Source organism: Rhinopithecus roxellana, chromosome 8, assembly GCF_007565055.1.
Source record: "Rhinopithecus roxellana isolate Shanxi Qingling chromosome 8, ASM756505v1, whole genome shotgun sequence".
Lineage (NCBI taxonomy): Eukaryota > Metazoa > Chordata > Mammalia > Primates > Cercopithecidae > Rhinopithecus > Rhinopithecus roxellana.
Genome location: NC_044556.1, coordinates 44,346,527 through 44,366,682, shown reverse-complemented (window position 1 = coordinate 44,366,682; position 20,156 = coordinate 44,346,527). Strand labels below are relative to the sequence as shown.

The window sequence follows — 20,156 nt, the reverse complement described above, 5'->3', positions numbered from 1 at the left end:
GATTTATTTGCACATAATTTATTAAAGCAGTACTTCCAGGAGAAACTAGTTAGGGCATAGGAGTAGCAGGACAGAGAAGGAGAGGAAACCAGGTTGTGATTTCGGGCAAACATGTGTGCAGGGAGCTTCATCCTGATTCTGCAAGAAAACTCTGGAATGTAAAAGAAAAGCTGTAGTGATATGAGGCAAGAAAGCTAGGCTGTGACACTCTCGTACCTGTAAGTCATTGGCTAAGGGCCACTCTAGGGAGACATAAAATATCTGGTACTTCAGGCTTTGCGCATGTGAGGACATAGCAAATTCAGTTGTCAAACACATTCATCTGAAGAAGCATCAGATAGGAACAAATGAAAGCAAAAGCGTACCCAAACCTAAGAGGTGTTGAACAACACCATGAGAATGAAGTCAGCAAAATCCAGACTGAAAAACTCCATATGACAAATATTATGGTTTCTTTAATAAAAAAATTGCAAAGGGACAAAAGAAATAAACAGGGAACCTATAGATCAAAATAAACTTAAGTGATATATAGATGTATTAATTAATAACAATGTATCTACATTATTTTAATGTCATTTCAAATAAATCAGTAGTAAATTAATTATTTATAGCATAATTGGAAATGTGAACACCGAGTGGATATTTCATAGTACAAAGATGTTAGCCAGTATTTTCAAGGTGTGATAATATTTAACATAACTACTGAACAAAGTACTTATAGATATATAGAGATGAAATAACATGATCCTGGGATTTGCTAAAAATAACACTGTAGGAGGCAAGTGGTAAGAGAGATAAACAAGGTTGTCCATAATTTGACAATTATTAAACCTAGTTGATGTACATGTGATTTATTCTACTAATCTGTTCATTTATATGTTTTAAATTACCATTAAAATGTTCTTTAAAATAATATAATAATTTTATTGAAGTAAACTGATATACACAATATAAAAATCGCATCCTTTGTAACTACACATATAATTTAAAAAATTAAGACTTCAACTTAAAAGTGTAATGAGCAGTGCAGAACTTTTAAAACATTCCAGAGAGATGTCTTAGCCCGAAGAAGCACAGTCTGAGACAAGTGAATGGGAACAAGTAGTTTATTTTGAGATGTGACCCCAAGTAGCAGAAGTCAGGGCCACTAGGAAGAATAAAACAATAGAGGAGAGAAAGTCAGTCCAATGATGTGCTGTTGAGCTGTGTATTCCTGTGGGTAACAGGCTGAATCGCACCCTGAAGTTTCCAAGGACCATCTAGAACATACATTAGAGCTGTTTGCTGGAGATACCGAATAGAATGCTTGCTCTCTGTGTACTCCTATGTCTGGTAACCAGTGGTTGTCTGGAGAATGTTAACCTCCTCACGTTTCCACCCTGTGCTTCCACCAGCATGACTGAGTAGTCGGCTGTGAGTGTTCCACAGCCTGGCTGTCAAGAGCCCTGGGGCAGATGTGAGACACCTAGTGCAGCTGAAGTGCGGTGCTGCAGGATACTCCTCAGCATAGGTGGTTGCCGTAGCTACAGCCTGGGGAAAATGGTGAGCTGAGAAAACAGGAGGTGGGGCATAAAAAATGTTAGACTGTAGGCATCTAAAAAGTTTGACAGGAGATATTTATGGACCTTATAGGCAGAGTGTCTTCCTATTGCAATGGTCCCTTTCCCTCTTTGCAATAATTATTTTGAGTAAAGTCTCTCTATAGTAAGAAAGTTCAACAGCAACTGATTAATCTTCCTAATATTTTTTCTTTCTCATTTCAGTCTAAGATTTATTATAAATTTGGTTATTTTTGTAATTTCTTTTTAAATTATAGTTACAACCCTTTTTTAAATTCCCATATTAACTTTTTTCTCTTTTTTGTCCTGGTCAACATTTTTAATCTTGCCTATTTTTTTCACCTTTTCAAAGAATCAATTTGGCTTAGTCAATTTGTATAGTATATCTTTGTTTTTTATTTTATTAATTTTGGTTTTATATTTAGTATTTTCTTATATATACTTTCTTTAGCATCTAATTTTTTAATTCCACTTTCCTGTATTAGATCATTAATTTTCAGTCTTTCATATTTTTATATAAACTTTTAAAGTCTTAATCTCCTTATTTTTATTGCTTTTTCTGTATATCTAGTGAGTTCTGATATGCAGTATTTATGTTACTGTTTAGTTCCAAGCATTTAAAAATCTCCTCCAGACTGTCCTGTCCAGGAGTAAAAGTTATGGTAATGACACCATATCCCACATAGGAAGGACAGCCTTGACTCTTATCCCTCAGAAATCAACATTTGGACCATTCAGCTAGGTAACTGGAATAATAAAAATAATAATTTATAAGCAAATAAAACAAGCTGACCAGGTGAGGCACTGCTGTGGAGGTTAAAAGGATGCCCGCTGGAGTCACACACTTGAGATTGAACCCAGCTCTTCTGCTTACATTCTATGTGATCCTGGGCAGGCTACATCATATCCCTGATCTGTTTCTTCATTATTAAAATGCAGACAAATATAATAACCTTTCAGCATTGGTTTCATTATTAAATAACACTTGCAAAGTACTTAGGTTAGTGTCCAGCACATGAAAAGGGCTCAGCAAATGGAAGCAATGGTTCACACAGCGCAGCGTATCTGGGATTTCCGAAGTTCCTTTTGTTTTCCTCTTTGCCTTTTACTCATGTCTAATTGGATCATGAAAACAGGCTTTGTTTCTTTCTTATGTGTCAGGAATTTTTCGATGTATTTTGCATTCTTGAACTCATTTAATCCCTTAAAAATGAAACCCAGTAAAGGGCACATAACATGTACTAGGAAATCCTAACTGTTTTTGATTAACTTACCAGCTAAAGCAAACTGTAGGGAAGTGAGGAGGTTGCCCCAGAGGACTACAATGATAGGCTTTGGCTTGTTGCTTTTGGGATGTTTCTAGCACAAAGGAATAAAAATACAGTTTGAGCAAGAAGTTATAATGGGTGGCTCACCTCTGGTAAAAGCTAGCCAAGAGGAAGAGCACTCAGGATGCCTGCCAGTCTTCCAACGTATCTGTGATCTGTTGCTACCCTCTAGGGCTGGGATGTAGAATTGCATGACCAAGAGAAAAGGCCTTCACCTGAGGGAGAGGGAGGCTCCTAAATGCAAAGCTTGGGCATCTAGGGTCTGTGTGAGACACCTCCAAGGAAACAGTGATGAATAAGGAAATTTGTGCCCTGACGGATTCAGACAGAGCAAGGATATGACACAAATGCATAAAGGACTTTACTAACAATAACTGCACCCCATTTATTGAGTGTTACCACATGTCAGTGTCAAAGGCTTTACATTCACGATCTCATCTTTCTGGTGCAACAATGCCATGATTTGGTGCTATTATCCTCCTCATCTGAGAGACAAGAACACTAAGTTGCGGAGAGAACAAGTTGCTTGATCAAGGTCACCCAACTAGCCACTGAAATTCAAACCCAGTTGTCTGAATCCAGAGCTCATGCCTATACAATGCTTTGGGCACTGAGGTGGGAAATCCCATAGAGGCTTAGGGTACGCTCATGCACCTTTCTAAAGGAGATAATATATGAACGGGGCTTTGAAGAATAGGTACTGGAGGATGAATACCAAAACAAGATGGAGCAGGGCCCCAGAGGGAACTACCTGAGCTAGGCCTAGATGGGGTTGGAGGGACACTGTGGGTGTGATTGGAATGAATGGTTTAGATTGGCTGGAGCTCAGGAAGCCAAGGGAGATAAAATAGAAATGCAGGCTGACCTTGATACTATTTTGGATCCACTATATCCTTCCATAATTCTTCTGCAATAGGCATAAGGGAGCTGAAAATCAAATAAGTGGAATGATTTCCAGCCCATGTGGAAAGACAGATACTGCCAGCCTCATGCTTACTCTTACTGGACAGCAGGGCAGCACCAGATTGTTCAAGAACTCTGAGGGGCAGCAGTGGGAGAACAGGATGAAGTTCATGTTAAAACGCAGTAGGGCTGGCGTGAAGCAGAAGCACTGCTAGGGAGACGGGCATCAGGAGAAAGTCCTCTGGCCAGAGGCCATGTGGCTATAGTGACCCTCTCCCCTGGACTTCACATGGGCCTCTATGGTCTGACAGAGTTGAATGTGCTTAGATGGACAAAAATATACTTTTTAAATTGATGCACTTTTCCAGAAAAACCATGATGTACAATACCTGGCAAAGAGATCTGCATTTGTCATCAGTAAGTAGATCATCCCTACCTTACTAAACACTGGTTTCTTCTTGGCTAAGTTTAGAATAAAAATGTATAATATACATATGCATCCTGCTCCCCTCTCTGGGTTCTGATAAGGATCCCGGGTAAGGGAGAAGACAGGAGCCTCAAAAATTGCCTTGATTCAGCCTAACTTCCAGGAGCAATCGGAGCGACATTTCTCATACAAAACTCAGATCAAGTCACTACAAGCTCAGATCCCTCCACAGCCCCCATACCCCAGGGGAGTGGTCCCTGCTTGGCTTTCAGAAGTCCCTGCTCTTCATCCACCCTGCTGTAGTCATACAGTCCTCACTGAACACACCAAGACCTGCCTGTCTTAGGGCCTTTGCACTTGCTCTTCCTCTGCCTCTGTCCTCAGACCTTTTTGTGACGATCTTCCCATCATTCAGGCCTTGCTTCTGTGTCTTTGTCTCACAGAGTCCTTGCTGACCATCCTAGTTAAACATGACCACATTGTAGTTTCTTCATAATCCTCATGACTCATCAGAAATTATGTTATTTAGTTTTTTGTTACTTGATCGTGTATGTGCTTATCATCTGCTTTTCCCCCACCAGGACATAAGCTCTGAGGGAAAAGAGACCATGTGGGTCTTATTAACATGTACCTAGTGCTCGCTGTGCCTAGAGAGTGCTCAGTATGATGTAGTTCCAATTGTCTATTTTCACTTTTGTTGCTTGTGTTTTTGGTGTCATATCCAAAAACCAATTTCAAAGACCAATGTCATGAAGCTTTCCCCTGTGTTTCCTTTCAGGAGTTTTACTCTTTCAGATCTGACATATAAATCCTTAATCTATTTTGAGTTGATATTTGTGTATGGTGTAAGATAAAGGCCTAGTTTCATTCTTCTCCATGTGGATATCCAACTCTCCCAATAACATTTATTGAAGAGACTATTCTTTCCCCATCATATATTCTTGACAACCTTGCTGAAGATTGGTTGACCATAGATGTGTGGGTTTATTTCTTAACCCTCCATTCTGTTTCTTTGATATATATGTCTGTTTTTATGCCAGTAACACACTTTTAATTACAATAGCTTTGTCCTGTATTTTGAAGTCAGGAAGTGTGATGCCTCCAACTTTGTTCTGTTTTCTAAGGATTGTGTTGGCTAGTTGTGGTCTTTTGTGATTCTGTATAAATTTTAGGACTATTTTTTCCTATATCTGTAAAAAATGTCATTGGGATCTTGATAGGTATTGCAATGCATCTGTAGATTGCCTTGTGCAGTATGAACATTTTAACAATATTTCCTTAGAGTCCATGAACACAGATGTCTTTCCATTTATTTTTTTGCACTTTATTTATTTCATCAAACACAAAAACTTAAGCACAGCAAAGGAAACAATCAACAGAGAAAAGGCAACTTACAGAATAAGAAAAAAATTACAAACAATATATCTGATAAGGGGTTAATATCAAAAATATATCAGGAACTCTTACAACTCAATAGCAAAAATAATAATAACTTTATTTAAAAATTGGTAAAGAACCTGAGTAGACATACAAATGGCCAATAGGTATACAAAAAGATGCTCAACATTAATAATAATCAGAAAAATGCAAATCAAAACCACAGTGAAATATCACCTAGCACCTGTTATTTTCTAAAACAAAAGATAAGCGTTGACAAGAATGCAGAAAAATTGAAATCCTTGTACACCATTGGTAAAAATGTAAAATGGTACAGCCACTGTATAAAACAATATGAAGATTCCTCAAAAAATTAAAAATAAAACTACCATATGATCTAGCAATTCCCCTTCTGGGCTTATAGACAAGAATCAAAGGCAAGATCTCAAAGAGATGTCTGCACTCCCATGTTCATTGTGGCATTACTCACAATAGCCAAATGTGGGAACAACATAAAATCTCCATCAACAGATGAATGGATAAAGAAAATGTGGCATAAACATACAATAGAATATTATTTAGTCTTTAAAAAAGAAGGAAATCCTGTAATATGTTACAACATAGAGGAACCTTGAAGACATTATAAGTGAAATAAGCCAATCACAGAAGGGCAAATACTGCATGACTCCACTTTAATAAAGTATCTAAAATAGTCAAGCTCATAGAAGCAATATAAACAAAGAGTGAAATGGTGGTTGCTAGGAGCTGGGGTGGGGGAAATAAGGAGTTGCTGCTTAACAGATAAAAGTTTCAATTATGCAAGATGAACAAGTGCTAGAAATCTACTGTACAACATAATTTCTGTGGTTAACAATAGTACATTGTGTACTTGAAAAATTGTTAAAAGGGTAGATCTTATGTTAAGTAATCTTACCTCAATGAAAGAAAAAAGAAGGTGGCCAGTGCATGGTAGGCATTCAATCAGTATTTGTTGCTAACTAATACACCAACTCTCTGTGAACTGAGTTTTCCACATGTCATGTGTGCTGTAGCTCTCACTTCTCCCCACCTGACTGGCCTCACAAAGACATTTGAGATGTAGCAAGAGGACCAGGCCCCATCCTGCAGTTCATGAACCTAGAAATCAGTCAGTACCTTGGGCCAATTTCTGGGCACCCCCCACAGATGCCAAATTCTCAGCCTTTTTTGGATGATGATGAAATGATGGAATGGTTTGCTAGAGCATTAGGTAGGGGTGGAGAGGAACGTGTGGAAAGAAAATACTTTTCTGAGGCAGAGGGATGGGTAAAGTCATCCCCCAAATCAAGGAACACTTAGGGAAAAAGGGAGGGTGTCCTTGACTTCAACTCACCGTGTCACCATTGAGAAAACAAGACTTAGCAGGAGTTAACCCCTCTAGGAAGCCTTTGGCAATGTCACCTAGCTGGCTTATATCCCCTACCTGCTAAAACAACCTTTAAATTACTCTATCACAGCATTTACTATATATGATTGAAATCATTTGCTTAGTCTGTTTTCTACTTTAGATTCTGAGTTATAGAGCAAAAACTTAAGTCTTATGTATCTCTGAATTTTCAGTCCTTAGTTCAGTGCCTGAAACATAGCAGGTCTCACTACTTGTTGAGTGAATCGATTTTTTGAAGTACATCTAGCTGAGCCCTCTGTTTCCATATCACTCCTTTCCCACAGTCCTGAAGTGGACTTACCATGCAAATAGCCATTCTATGTTGTTGGCATTCAAGACCACACACCTGCATAGACCCATGGTCCAGCTGTGAGAACAAGTTCTTGAGTAGCCACACAACAAAAGGAGGAGCCCAGAGAGGCAACTCTGGGACTTGAGTCATGAAGGTAGCATTCTAGTTATACTCTTCCTTGAAGAGAAACAGACTTATCTGTAAACACAGAAAATTCTTCACATGCCCAAGCCTATAAATATGCATGTGAGGGGGCTGGTGTATGTGTGGGTGTGTGCGTGTGTGTGTTTTGCATATATGTTTGTGGCATGTGTGTGTGATATATCTGTGTATAGTATGAAGTGTGTGTGTGTGTGTGTGTGTGTGTGTGTGCATGTGTGCACCTCTTCTGGGATAGAGAGTAAAGAAGCTGTTGCCTATATGACTATCTCCCTCACCCCAGCCTCCCAAAAACTTCTATATGGACCCTTCATTCACCAAATATTCATCATGTTTAGCCCCATATTAGTTTGAGCTTGCTGGTAGTCAGCTTTGAAAAATTGGTATTTAGTTGCCCTGGTAATAAACACTACTGTTTTACCTTCCCAAAAGCAAAATTTCCCTCAGCCGCTGGTCTCATTCATTGAGATTAGCATGACTTTGACTTCTGGAACATTTCTGGGACCTTGTTTGAGCCTGGCTCTGTGTTAGTCTTGGGGAGGACATTTGTGGTCTATCCTCAAGGGTTTAACACTATTAGGGTTAACAAATCATATACTCAAATGTCTCAAGAACCAAGAATATTCTACACATCCCAGTAGATCTGGGAAAGGCTGTGGAAGTGAGAGAGTCTCTATTTAGGCAGATACATTCCTTGCGGATGAGAAAAGCTTCAGGGAGAATATGCTGTTTAATTTTGTGTTTCAGTATCATTTTTTTTTTCTTTTTGAATTTGTGAGAAACTCAGATTATCAGTAGCTATTCATTTAAAATGGGGGTATCTGACATCTCATTATGTCCCCACCCCTTCCTCTGGCATCTGCACTTCATTTCCAAGAGCACTAACATGTTTCTTAACTTATTTTTGACCTCCTGGCCAGACAGTACTCCCTTTTGCTCTGTCTATCGCTCTAGGCTCTGCTGCCTCTGGGAAACTCCAAACGCAGCCCTATTCTGGTCTGTGAGGTTTCCTCCACTCACATCCTTCCCACCCTAGATCATATCCAAATGACCTCCCTGGCTGTTCCCATCGCTAGTCGGGCCTTCTTATCGACCTCCTTAAGGTCCTCAGCCTGAGGTCCTCAGCCAGAGGTCAGCCCCAGTCTCTTCCTCCTGGACCTACAGTGATGATGGAAGAAAACAGAACAATTTGTGGGTGCAACCCTGGCTATCCCCAGTTCATTCACTCCAACTTCCCAGAATTCCATTCTTTTGTGAGTAGATTTTTGAGATCTCTTTCTCTTCTCAGAGAGTACTATTCCTCTGTCTATAACATGATTCTCAATAGAAACCTAGGATTCTATATTTCCATAAAAGATGAGCTCTCCCATTGGTTTGCTTTCATTTTATTCAGCTAGATTCCAGCAGCTTGAGGACAGGATCTTTTTACATGGCTTCCATTTGCCATGGCACCAGATTCTGTGCTTAGATACATGGTAGGTGCTCAACAAATACCCAGGATGTGCATTTTATTTGTCTTTCCCCCAGTGCCTAGCAAAGGACATGGCACGTGAAGAAAGCCCCTTTCACAGAAGATAGTAGTAGGGATGAACTGATTGTGTGTGTGTGTGTGTGTGTGTGTGTGTGTGTGTGTGTGTGTGTGTAGGTGTGTAGCTGACTATAGAGAGACGCACCCTCACAGAACCTTGGTATGACCCAGAATTTCAGACACAGAGCCTAATCTCTCTTCCTGGAAGCAAACATGATACCTACTTGTCTGGGTTCCACCCACCCACTTGTTTGTATTGTCCTGGCTGAAGGGTGTGCATGGAAAAGGAGGAGGAAACAGGGAGGGGGCCACCACTGCCTCCTTCTACTCAGCCCCAGCTTCACTGCTAAGAGCAGAGAGAAGTTAGCCAGAGGCCAGGAGCCAAGAGTAGTGGGACCAAAGGCTCCTGGGACCCACACCTGGGATCCTCTCTCCCATGCTTAGTAGCATTGTCTTGTTTCATGGCTGTGAGAGACCAAACCCCAGCCCTTATGTCTGACTAGTTACTGCCCAAAATGGAACTATATTTCAAATTGCTTATTTCATGCATCGCTCTTTAGTTTTCTCAAGAACCAAGAAGCAAGACTACATTTTAACATTGTAAGGATGCATTTTAGGTCATCAGACCTAAATCTAGCAGAAGGTATGTGGTCCTCCCGAATGCTCCTGAGGAAACAGAGACCTGAGCTCAACTGGTCTCTCCCAGATCAGAGAATATGCAGGAAGATGCCCTATAGGACATCTATAGAACATCCTATAGATCTATATATGCTATCATTTTGGACTTATCTATGACTGTGACTCTTTCCAGGCCAGTGAATGTCCTTCCTCCTCTGTCATTGGAGTTTAGCAGAATGTCCTCTTGATTGGAGGAGATGTCTCATAAATGCTTTTTAAGATAAGTAACTAGTTGGCAGCCCCAGAGTTGGGGTGAAGGGTGGAGTCCTAGAGGAAGAATGCAGGTGCAGCTCATCTGACTCTTACTCCTGTTCCCCACCCTGGACACTCACAAGTACAAGCGCTCAAAAGCCTTTGGCCTCCAGCTTAAACTAACCTGATGCACTGAAGTCTAAGGGCTTATTGCTCCCTCTTCAAAGGAGACTCACTGGAGGCTAAGTTACCTCTTTTAAGGAAATTGGGAGAGGAGCAGGGCCAGACTAGATGATGACTCTCCTGTCCTTTGAGTGACAAAACATAAAACCAAAGGGTCAGTGGTCTTATTGGGAGATCTGATGTCACCAAAGACACTCCTTATGTTCTCTGCACCTGTCTTTTTCCCATTTAGAATCATAGACTTCTCCTCAGAAACCCATGTGGCTATATTCAAGGGATAGGGGAGTCACCAATAACAAAAAGGGAAACAACTACAACCATCTAGAAGTAAAAGGTTTTGGAGAAACCGGAAGCTCATCTAGCGCCTTCGATCATTCTATGTTTGCATCCTCTGGCTTCTCATCCAGTGGCCAGCAAGGCCCACCTGGGCTTTCAGGGATGCCCAGCAGCAAGATTATATGAGCAAAGAATTTAGGCTACCTGCTGGGAATGACAAGCAGGTCCTTATTGATGGGGCATAAAGCCTGAACCGGGGAATGCTAAGATCAGGCAGGAGAGGTAGGCAAGCCATATCCTAACAGAATCCAGACTCTATTCTGTAGGTAGAGGAAATGAAGGACCTTTGAGAGATTTTGTGTTGGAGAATGACATGGTCTCATTTACATTTGAAAATTGTTTACTTTGACATTTCAGTCTTAGAGAAAAGTTTCAAGACTAATATAAAGATTCTTTAACACCTTTCACACAGATTCAGTCAGACTCCTAAGTGTTGATCTTTCTCTCTCTCTCCCTCTGTATATGAATTTACATGTACAGATACATGTATGTATCATGTGTATATCAAACACATGTAATGTAGATTATATATATATATATATATGTTTTCTTTTCCTGAACATTTTGAGAGTAAATTGCAGATATGATGCCCCTTTGCCCCTAAATATTTCTGTATATATTTCCTAAAAACAAGAAATTATCTTATGTTTGCCTTTAAAGCAATCATTTTGGCTTCTATGTAGAAGACAGTTTGCAGAGAGAGAGAGGCTATAGACAAGGGGATGGGCAAGAGACCTCTTCAGCAGCGAAGGCAAGAGCTGGGAAAGCCAGGACAGGCTAGGGCACTGACCTAGAGATGGGTCAATGGGACTTGGCAAGTGGATGTGGTTAGAGGTAGTTCCCAGTTGCTGCCAGGGCTGCCAGGAGGATGGTAGGTGCGGGGCTGTTCACTGAGGTGGACAGTGAGAGCAAGGGGAAGGGATGACAAGTTCAGTCCTGGACATGCTAAAATAAAGGAGCTTTTGAAACAGCTAGATGAAGGTTTTTTTAAATAAATGTATTTATTTTTAAATTCACAAATAATTACATACATATATTTATTAATTTATGGAGTATGATATATGTTTATATAGATCAAAACATCATTGTGCCCTAAACGAAGATATTGAGGCAGCAACTGGATATATGGCGGATCTGGAGGACAAGATAGAGACCTGGCCTAGGGATCTAGGGATAAAAATTTGCTGGTCCTTCATGGAAAGGTGGTAATTCGAACCATGGGCATAAACAAGATCACCAAGGAGAGCAGGAGCCTCCTGGAGGCAGAACTGCAGAATGTCAGTGACTCAGGGACTTCATTCCATAGTCTGAGGCCATGCAGGATGAGGGTATGTCTTGGTCTGCTGGAGCATCAAAGTACCCTGGTACTCCTCTATCACAATGGTCAGGGCACTGGGTCTGGGCATGGTAAAGCCAGGTGGCTGTGGGGGCCGTGGAGATGAACTGCTCCTGACTCATGACTAAAGGCTCCCTAGGAGTCAGTAAGAGAGTGGGTGATATGAAAGAGTTAATCCTCCGGGATCTGAGAGGCTGGGCAAAGGCAGAGGAGGCATGAGCCGGACTGGGTTCTGTCTCCGTGAAGTCACCATGCAGGCCACAGCATGTCTCCCAGGCCGAGAGGGATGGATCAGAGCTTCGCACTGTGTCCTGGAGAGTCTGGGAGGTGTCTGGAGGGATGGGGTGTGGCTGCTATGACAAGCCTGGTCCTGCCACCTCTCAAAGGTCTGGCTTTGAGGAACGGAGATGCCAGGAGGGGAGACTTTCCAGCTGAGATTCTGACATCACCCAAAGTCCTCATTTGTTTGCTTGGTTGGTTGGTTTTGGGTTTCGGTCAAGCCCTCTCTATGACATTTTATAAAATGTGACCTCAAGTAAGTCATTTCTCTTTTTTCATTCACCTTTTCCATATTTGTTAGTGATTAGGCTTGAGAGACCACATTAGTGGTTCTTAGGTGTTTAGGTTTCACTAAACCTAAATTTTAAAAAAAATAGTCAATAAGGAACAACTCTTTATTTTGCCAAGTAAGGGCAAAGGCCCCCTTTATAACTACCATCACTTTACAGAATAAAGATACTTTTATTATTAGTAACTGTGAAAAGAATATAGCCTCAAAAAATAAACAAAAGACCTTCCAAAGAAATAAAAGCACTAATCTTATACCAACTGCTATAAAATAACTTTATACCAACTGCTCAGAGGAGAGGTCAGCCTCTGAGATGGGGCTGGTGTTGGAAGCAAGGCACTGGGGAAGACAGGAAAGGCCCCTAGACCGTGGACCCCTGTGGGCAGAAACATTTCTCATTGGTCTGTGGCTTGTTGAAAATGTCATCCAGTGTTGGCACAGTGCTTGGTTGAGAGTTGGGAATTTTTTTTCCTGATTACTGGGCTCCTTCCAGCTCTGGCACCTGTTAGTCCAGGGCGCTCTATGGTCCTTGACCAAGACCTGCTACCAGGGCAGAGGACTGGACCTTCTGGGGTCTAAAGCTTCTTTGCTTAGGCTTCTGTCATTTATTTTCTAGCGCTTGGCACAAATCTGGCACCCAGCAGGTGACATCCCCGACATTAGTCCCTCTTCTCCAGCTGCCCTGCTGCTTCTCCCATGTATTCTTCTCTGTCAGACACAATGTGTGTGAACAAATGTCTTTCTTTTTCCTCCTCTCAGGCCTAATCTTTGTATGCCCCATTTTTGTCACTTAGAATCATGAGGACCCCTGGCCTCCTCCTTTCCTTTTCTTCCCTCCTCTGAGTCCTCCAGTCCTGGGTATTCTCATTTCAAGTCATTCTTAAGCCTGTATTCCCTCCCCACTTCTATTGCTGCCATCCTAGGTGAGGGCCCTATCATTTCTTCCCTCCCAACTGGTCTCCCTGCCTCCATCTCATGCATCCTCACACCTACCCCACCTCACCCTGAGTGCCACTGTCAAATCTGTCCCCAGAATACTTCCAGTCTTGTCCCTCCTTTGGGAAAATTATACTCTGCTCAAACCTGGCACAGACCTTATGGATGATTTTTCTACTCTGTTTACAGAGAGTATGTATCAGTGCCTTTCCACCTCCCTATCATAATTAATAGAATTTTGAAAACTATACATTATAACATTGGTAGAAGATTCCACCCTAAAGATCACCTCTGCACTGTTTAGAACCAGGGCCCAGCCTTCCACCCTGAAATTTCAGCTCTCCTGTCTAGTCTAGAGTGCAAGGCCTTCTCTGGGGTCTGGTCTCATGTCCACTGCCCACTGCTCATCACCACTGCTCAGCCACTACACTCATGTCGACCTCTTCTTTTTCCCAGACACACAAAGCATCTTTCTACCATCAAACCATTTCTCAGACCATTCTTTCATTCATTTCACAGAAAATAATTTAGCTTCATTTCTGAACTATAGTTTTGTAGGTGCTAGGATACAAAGATGGAGTCAGTGTTTCTGCCCAGAAAGGCCCAGAGTTAAGGGTCGTTTTCTGTTTTCCCCAGTGCCTTTCTACCAACACCAGGCCCGTCTCAGAGGCTGACCTCTCCCCTGAGCTCCTTCACCACCCTTGTTCCATATCACCCCTCAGGTCCTGACTCACAGTGCTGGCTGCCAGCACCAGCTCCTCTGTCATAGCTGGGCTGGCCTTATCTCCCCGAGAAGATCATGAGCTCTGAGAGGGTTGGCTCTATGTGTCACACAGCTCCCCATCCCCCACAGGACTTGGCGTGGGGTCTGCCTCTTGCACATGTGCTGACTGACTGGAACATTGCTAAGCCCTTGCCCTTACCCTCTGCCCAGATAGGTCCTGGCCTTTCTCAGGTTGGATATGCTGCAGGTGCCCAGAACTAGAAGCCAAGCAAGTGGGTGTCCATTCACAAGTCAGAGGCATCCTGGGGAGTAGAGCCACCCACCCCCTGCCCCTAGTACACACCTCCATCTCGGCCACCTCACCATCAAGTTCATGTTTATGAAAGTGAAATAAGGAGGAGATGAACTCCTTAGAAAATCTGAAGAGGAAAATGATGTCCTCAAGAGCCATGTGGTGCCTTAGCCATATGGGAGCAATGCAGACGTGGGAAGTCATTGCCTGGCAGGTAGGGACCTATGGTAGGTGGTGTGTTCACATGTTTTGAAAATTGACAGAAGAGGCTGTCTGTTTTGAAAATTGACATGGTGGCTCGTGCCTGTGATCCCAGCACTTTGAGGCCGAGGCAGGCAGATCATTGGAGGTCAGGATTGCGAACCTCCAATGATGGCCATCACAACCTGGCCAACATTGCGAACCCTCATCTCTACTAAAAACGCAAAAATTAGCCGGGTGTACCAGGCATGGTGGCGCACACCTGTAATCCCACCTACTTGGGAGGCTGAGGAAGGAGAATTGCTTGAACCCAGAAGGCAGAGGTTGCAGTGAGCCGAGATCATGCCGCTGCACTCCAACCTGGGCAACAGGGTGAGACTCTGTCTCAAAAAAAAAAAAAAAAAAAAAAAAAAAAAGGTAGATGATACCACCTTCCATCTCATCAACTTTACTGCATGCTGACCTTACGCCCCCCCCATAAATACTTGGGGCCAGAGCATAGGAAAGACCCCTGTGTTTATAAGTAAATGTGCATGCATGTGTGAGAGAGTCAGGATTGAAGAAAGAGAAAGACAGAGAGCAATGCTAATGAAGGTCAGTGGTTAACACCATTCCAAAACCTAGGATAAGTACTTGGGTTTGTTAGTGGCTTCTAGATTACCCATTCATTTTCTGTCCTCTGGTGGCAGAAGCAATTCTGTGTTATGCATTCCTGAGGTAGCTGACTCCACCACAAAAAAAAAAAAAAAAAAAAAAAAAACACCTGTCCTAGGTGATTGGGGCACATGCAACAAATAATTAACAGGATTTAACACCCCAAGCCCCACAAATTAGCTGATGTTCACATTTTCTCCAGCCATTTAGGCATCATTCCAGTGACATGTGGGTTTGATTTCTTTGGCTAATACAAACATAACAATTGGAAAGTATCTGTAAGAGTTGGAAGTAAGAAGCTAAGAGGACGTGACACAGTTTTAGTGCCCCTTACCATCTACAAAGGCCTGCTTCACAAGGACAGACTTGCCAAACCAGGCTTCCCTCTGTCGTGTTGCCTTGGAAATAGCAAGGGCCTGGCCATCCTTGCTTCCCCCTGCATCCCCACCATGGACATAGTGCCTGGCACATGGATCAGTTGCATCTTAATGAATAAATGGTTAGCCCAGGATAACCACTCCACATAGTATTTCTTCTCTGCTGTTAGGGACCTGAGCTGAAATCCTGAAATCCCTTTCTCAGGCTCTCTGGGGTTGCTTCTGTCTGAGTGATACCAGCTTAAAGGGATTCTCCTCCTGGGAAGGGCTGGACTCGCTGGCCCTCCTTAGTGACTAGCCCATGTGCAGCCTGTGATCCCAGAGAGTCAGGACCATGGTTTAAGGGAGAGAACATTGGTTTCCACACCTGTGTCTTCTAGTGTTGCAGCGTGTCTCCCCAAGGTCTTGGGATGTTCTAAGACTTTTATTAAGTAGTAGAACCATGGCTAAATTTCACAGCTGAGATTTAAAATGTGCCATCCTCAGGACTAGCTTGCCTATTTCCATTTCTCTCACTCAAAGTCTTTTTTAATGTATTTTTCAGGGAAAAGTAAAAATTATATATATGTATGGGTTACAACATGATGTTTTGATATATGACTATATTGTGGGATAGCTAAATCAAGCCATTTAGTATATGTATTACCTCATATATGTGTCATTTTTGTGTGGCAAAAACATTTAAAATTTACTCTTTTAGCAATTTTCATGTCACATATTGTTATTAACTACAGTCAACATGATGCCCAGTGGATCCCTTGAACTTATTCCTCCTGTCTCTTTCAACCAAGAGCTTACGACACTGGGTGGCAAGTGCCACTACTTGCCTTCAACTTTTTGCAACTTCCTATTCCATATTTCTAAGAATGTGTCTTGCCCTAGTATTCAAAGCCCATCTCCATGGAGCACCCAATGACTGTTGACCATTCATTTTGTGCCAAACACTTGCACATACTTTAAATAAGTTGTCCATTTTAATCCTTACAACTGACATGCAGAATGGTGCTGTTACCCTCTTTGACAGGTGAGAAAATTGAAGTGCAAAAACATTTGGTTGCCAAGGTCACCCAACTGGTAAAAGGCAGAGCCTCAGTCTGAGCACCACCTGGGAAATTTTTAGAGATGAGCTCCATCCTTTGCCAGGTATGGGAAGCATCCAACTCTGTATCCCGTGCCTCCCTTCTTTGTCCTGGAACTTCTAACAGAAGTGAGGAGGAAGAACCAGGACTGGGGCCCTGGGAGCTCAGAACCCAGAACCCAGTCACTGTGACTCCTCCATGAGCTCACTCTAATGCAATGCTTCTTAGTTTTCCCCACCCCCTCCACCTTATGATAATCATTTCCCTGAGAACCCTGGAGTCATATGTATATGTGATCTATATAGGGAGACATAGAGATAAGCACTGTCTACTGTAACCACCCAGTTTCCCCAAATGGGGCCTAATGATTTTCCCAATAGCAGAGCAGACAGAGAGTGGCAACTGCCATTTCTTGTATAAATAACAATAGGTAAAAAACGAAAGACCCTTGCCTCGTCTTCCCACCAGTTCAAGCTGAATGTGACTCTGAGCCTAGGTTAAGTCAAAGTCATAACTTTGCTAAGTGTGGTAGGTTTCCAAGAGAGCCATTTGCCCCCTCAGCTGTTTTTCTTATGTTACCTGCGTAAGCCGCCCATCCCACCACCTCCTCTCTGCCAACCAGAACATCCCAAAACACTGCCCTCACACCCTCACACCCAGCATGGTCGGAATGCTTGCTTGGGACCATTCTAGATGCCAGGGATCTAAGTCAAAAGTCATGAGTGGGTTTGGAAATCCAAGGAAGCCAGTCCTCATAAAATGATGGGGAAGTGGGGCAAGGGGAGGGTGAAGGCACTGTCATCTCCAAATCCCGCCATGCCAGCCCTGGGGGTGAGTAAAACCTAAAATTTGAGGAAGGACAGGTGGATCCTATTGTGACTAGGGACTAATTAGGACACCCCAATCCTGGGCCACCTCATGGCCTCAGGCAGGGATGAGAGGTATATAATAGGTAGACAGGCTCAGAGCATCCCAAACCCCTCCGCACCTATCTGCTCCAGTCGCTGGTGAACCTCGGTAAGTCTCTAAAGGTAGTACCTCTCACAGCAGCCTCGCCTTACCTGCATCCCTAACCAACTATGGACTGGGCTGATTCTCTTGGTGGTGGTCAGAAAGGATGGCCTCTTTGGGGCACCTCTTTTTTCCATATCATTTGTGACAAACCTGTCTTGAGTCCAGCAAGTTATCCAGCAGAGAAGTGTGGGAGGCTGGGCTGAGCAGGGAGAAGGGGAGGGGGGGTGTCTACCAGAGGGTCAGTATCTCAGGGATGCTGCTGGCATGGTGTGGGTGTTGCATCTTGTCAGGTGCTAAGAGGGAATCAGTAGGAGAGGAGAGATCAGCTCTGGACAGAGCAACTGGAAGGGCTGTTCTTTCAGAGAAAAGAGAATGCAGGGAAGAAAGAGAACAGACTCCCTCGGGATAGCAGAGGTGTGGAGGTCCATGGAGCAAAAGGCAGCAGGGAAAGATGATGTGGCACCACGGAAGGCTCTGCTCTGGGAATCAGGAGACCTCTTTTCCCACCATTTGTGCCGAGTGGTTGTGAAGCCATTCCTTCCCTCTGTGAGGTCTGCTTTCCCTAACTATAATTGAGAGACGCAAGCTAGATGGTCCATTTCATCTATCTCTAGAGTTTTTGCTTTATAAACTGCTTTAGAGAGTGGTTAAGATGCTCCTTTTACATTTCTTATGAATTTATTTAACAAATGACAATTCTTATGTTGTGCTCATGATGTGCTAGTATTCTGTATGTGTGTATCGGTACATACAAACCTACACATGAGTTTATGTATGCATGCATAGATTTAAGTATGTGTTTTTATTCACTCATTTAATTTTTGCACCAACTCTAAGAGAGGTAAGTATGGAAAACCTTAGTAAGTTGTTCAAAATCATATAGTTAATAAATGATTGAGCCAGAACTCAAATCCCAGGTAATTTATTCCAGATGCCACAGGTTTTGCTATAACAGGATGCAACGGTTTGCTCTTTCATTCTTACTCTTTCTTTTCTTCTCTCTCCCTTTTCTTCCCTTTTTTTATGTTTTCTTTCTTTTCTTCCCCTCCTATCATTTCTGTTTTCCCTCCCTCCCTTCCTCCTTTCCTATCTTTCCTTCCTTCCATGTTTCTTTGTTCATCTTGAAAAGAGTTGAAATAGCTGGTAAACACTCAAAGTTTACACATGCACACACACACTGCTCTTAAATCTGTGAAGGGATCAGGGCAAAGTAAAAGTAGAGCAGGACATGAATGTGACGGGGGGTTCACCTGGGCTTAGGGTCTCTCTGTGGCTCAAGTGTTCCTCATTTCTGTGTCTTTTTGTTTCCAGTTGCAAGCCCAGCCCAGAATGTCTCAGCAGAAGCAGAACCAGTGTGCTCCCCCGCAGCAGTGCTGCCCCCCACCCCAGCAGTGCTGCCCCCCACCAAAGCAGTGCTGCCCCCCGCCTCAACAGTGCTGTCCCCCTCCCCAGCAGTACTGCCCCCCACCCCAGCAGTGCTGCCCCCCACCTCAACAGTGCTGTCCCCCTCCCCAGCAGTGCTGCCCGCCTCCCCAGCAGACCAAGCAGCCTTGCCAGCCCCCACCCAAGTGCCAGGAGCCCTGTGCCCCCAAGTGCCCACCCCCTCAGCAGTGCCAGAAGTCCAAGCAGAAGTAAGCCCTGGGCATGTGATCAGAGGCGAGCCCCCAGGAAAAACAGAGCATGAAGTTCCTTCTGGGCCAGTATCTTACACTCCACAAGCCAAGCAAAGCCCTGCTCACCAATGCTTCTGGATGCAGCCACACTTCACACCTGGGGGAGAGGCAGCACCAGGCCGGCGGCTTCCTCGAGCTCTACTCTTCTTAATTAGCAGCTGCAGTTTCCATCTCAGACAAGGATCTGGTTCTAAACTATCTAATCATCTTTCCTGACATGCATCTGCATTGCCCTGCTGGAAACATGAGCGGCATGCCCAGACATCTCCTACCACGCTTCTCCTCAGCTCCTGTTTTCAAACAATTAAAATAGAATTCCTCTGGCATGAGTGTCTTGGTCTGATGATTTTGTCTTTTTTTTTTTTTTTTTTTTTTTTTTTTTGTCATTTGAAAATGTAGCATTTCTGCAGATTTTTTTTTTTTTTTTTTACAGAGTCTCGCTCTGTCACCCAGGCTGGAGTGCAGTGGCACGATCTCAGCTCACTGCAAGCTTCGCCTCCCGGGTTCACACCATTCTCCTGCCTCAGACTCCCAAGTAGCTGGGATTACAGGCGCCCGCCACCATGCCCAGCTTTTTTTTTTTTTTTTTTTTTTTTTTTTTTTTTTTTTTTTGTATTTTTAGTAGAGACGGGGTTTCACAGTGTTAACCAGGATGGTCTCGATTTCCTGACCTCATGATCTGCCCACCTTGGCCTCCCAAAGTGCTGGGATTACAGGCATGAGCCACCGCACCCGGCTGCATTTCTGCAGATTTTTTATTCTGCTCCCAACCCCACGCCCAAGCAGAGCCAAGTATGGGATGCAGGTGCAGGAGAAGGCACGGGGAGGAGCCTTCTGAGATGCCCAGACATTTACAAGTCTTCTACCAGAAGAAGAGGTGAGGACTTCTGCAACACAGATGTACACCACATTCA

At 43.2% G+C, this 20,156-nt stretch overlaps 1 long non-coding RNA gene across 1 annotated transcript; it reads left to right on the top strand.

Annotated features, from left to right (window-relative positions):
* The first annotated feature begins 17,495 nt into the window (after positions 1-17,495).
* LOC115899187 lies at positions 17,496-19,566 on the top strand. Its single transcript, XR_004058884.1, has 2 exons — positions 17,496-17,572; positions 18,881-19,566. It is a non-coding gene; the product is annotated as an uncharacterized LOC115899187 (long non-coding RNA).
* The last annotated feature ends 590 nt before the right edge of the window (positions 19,567-20,156 follow it).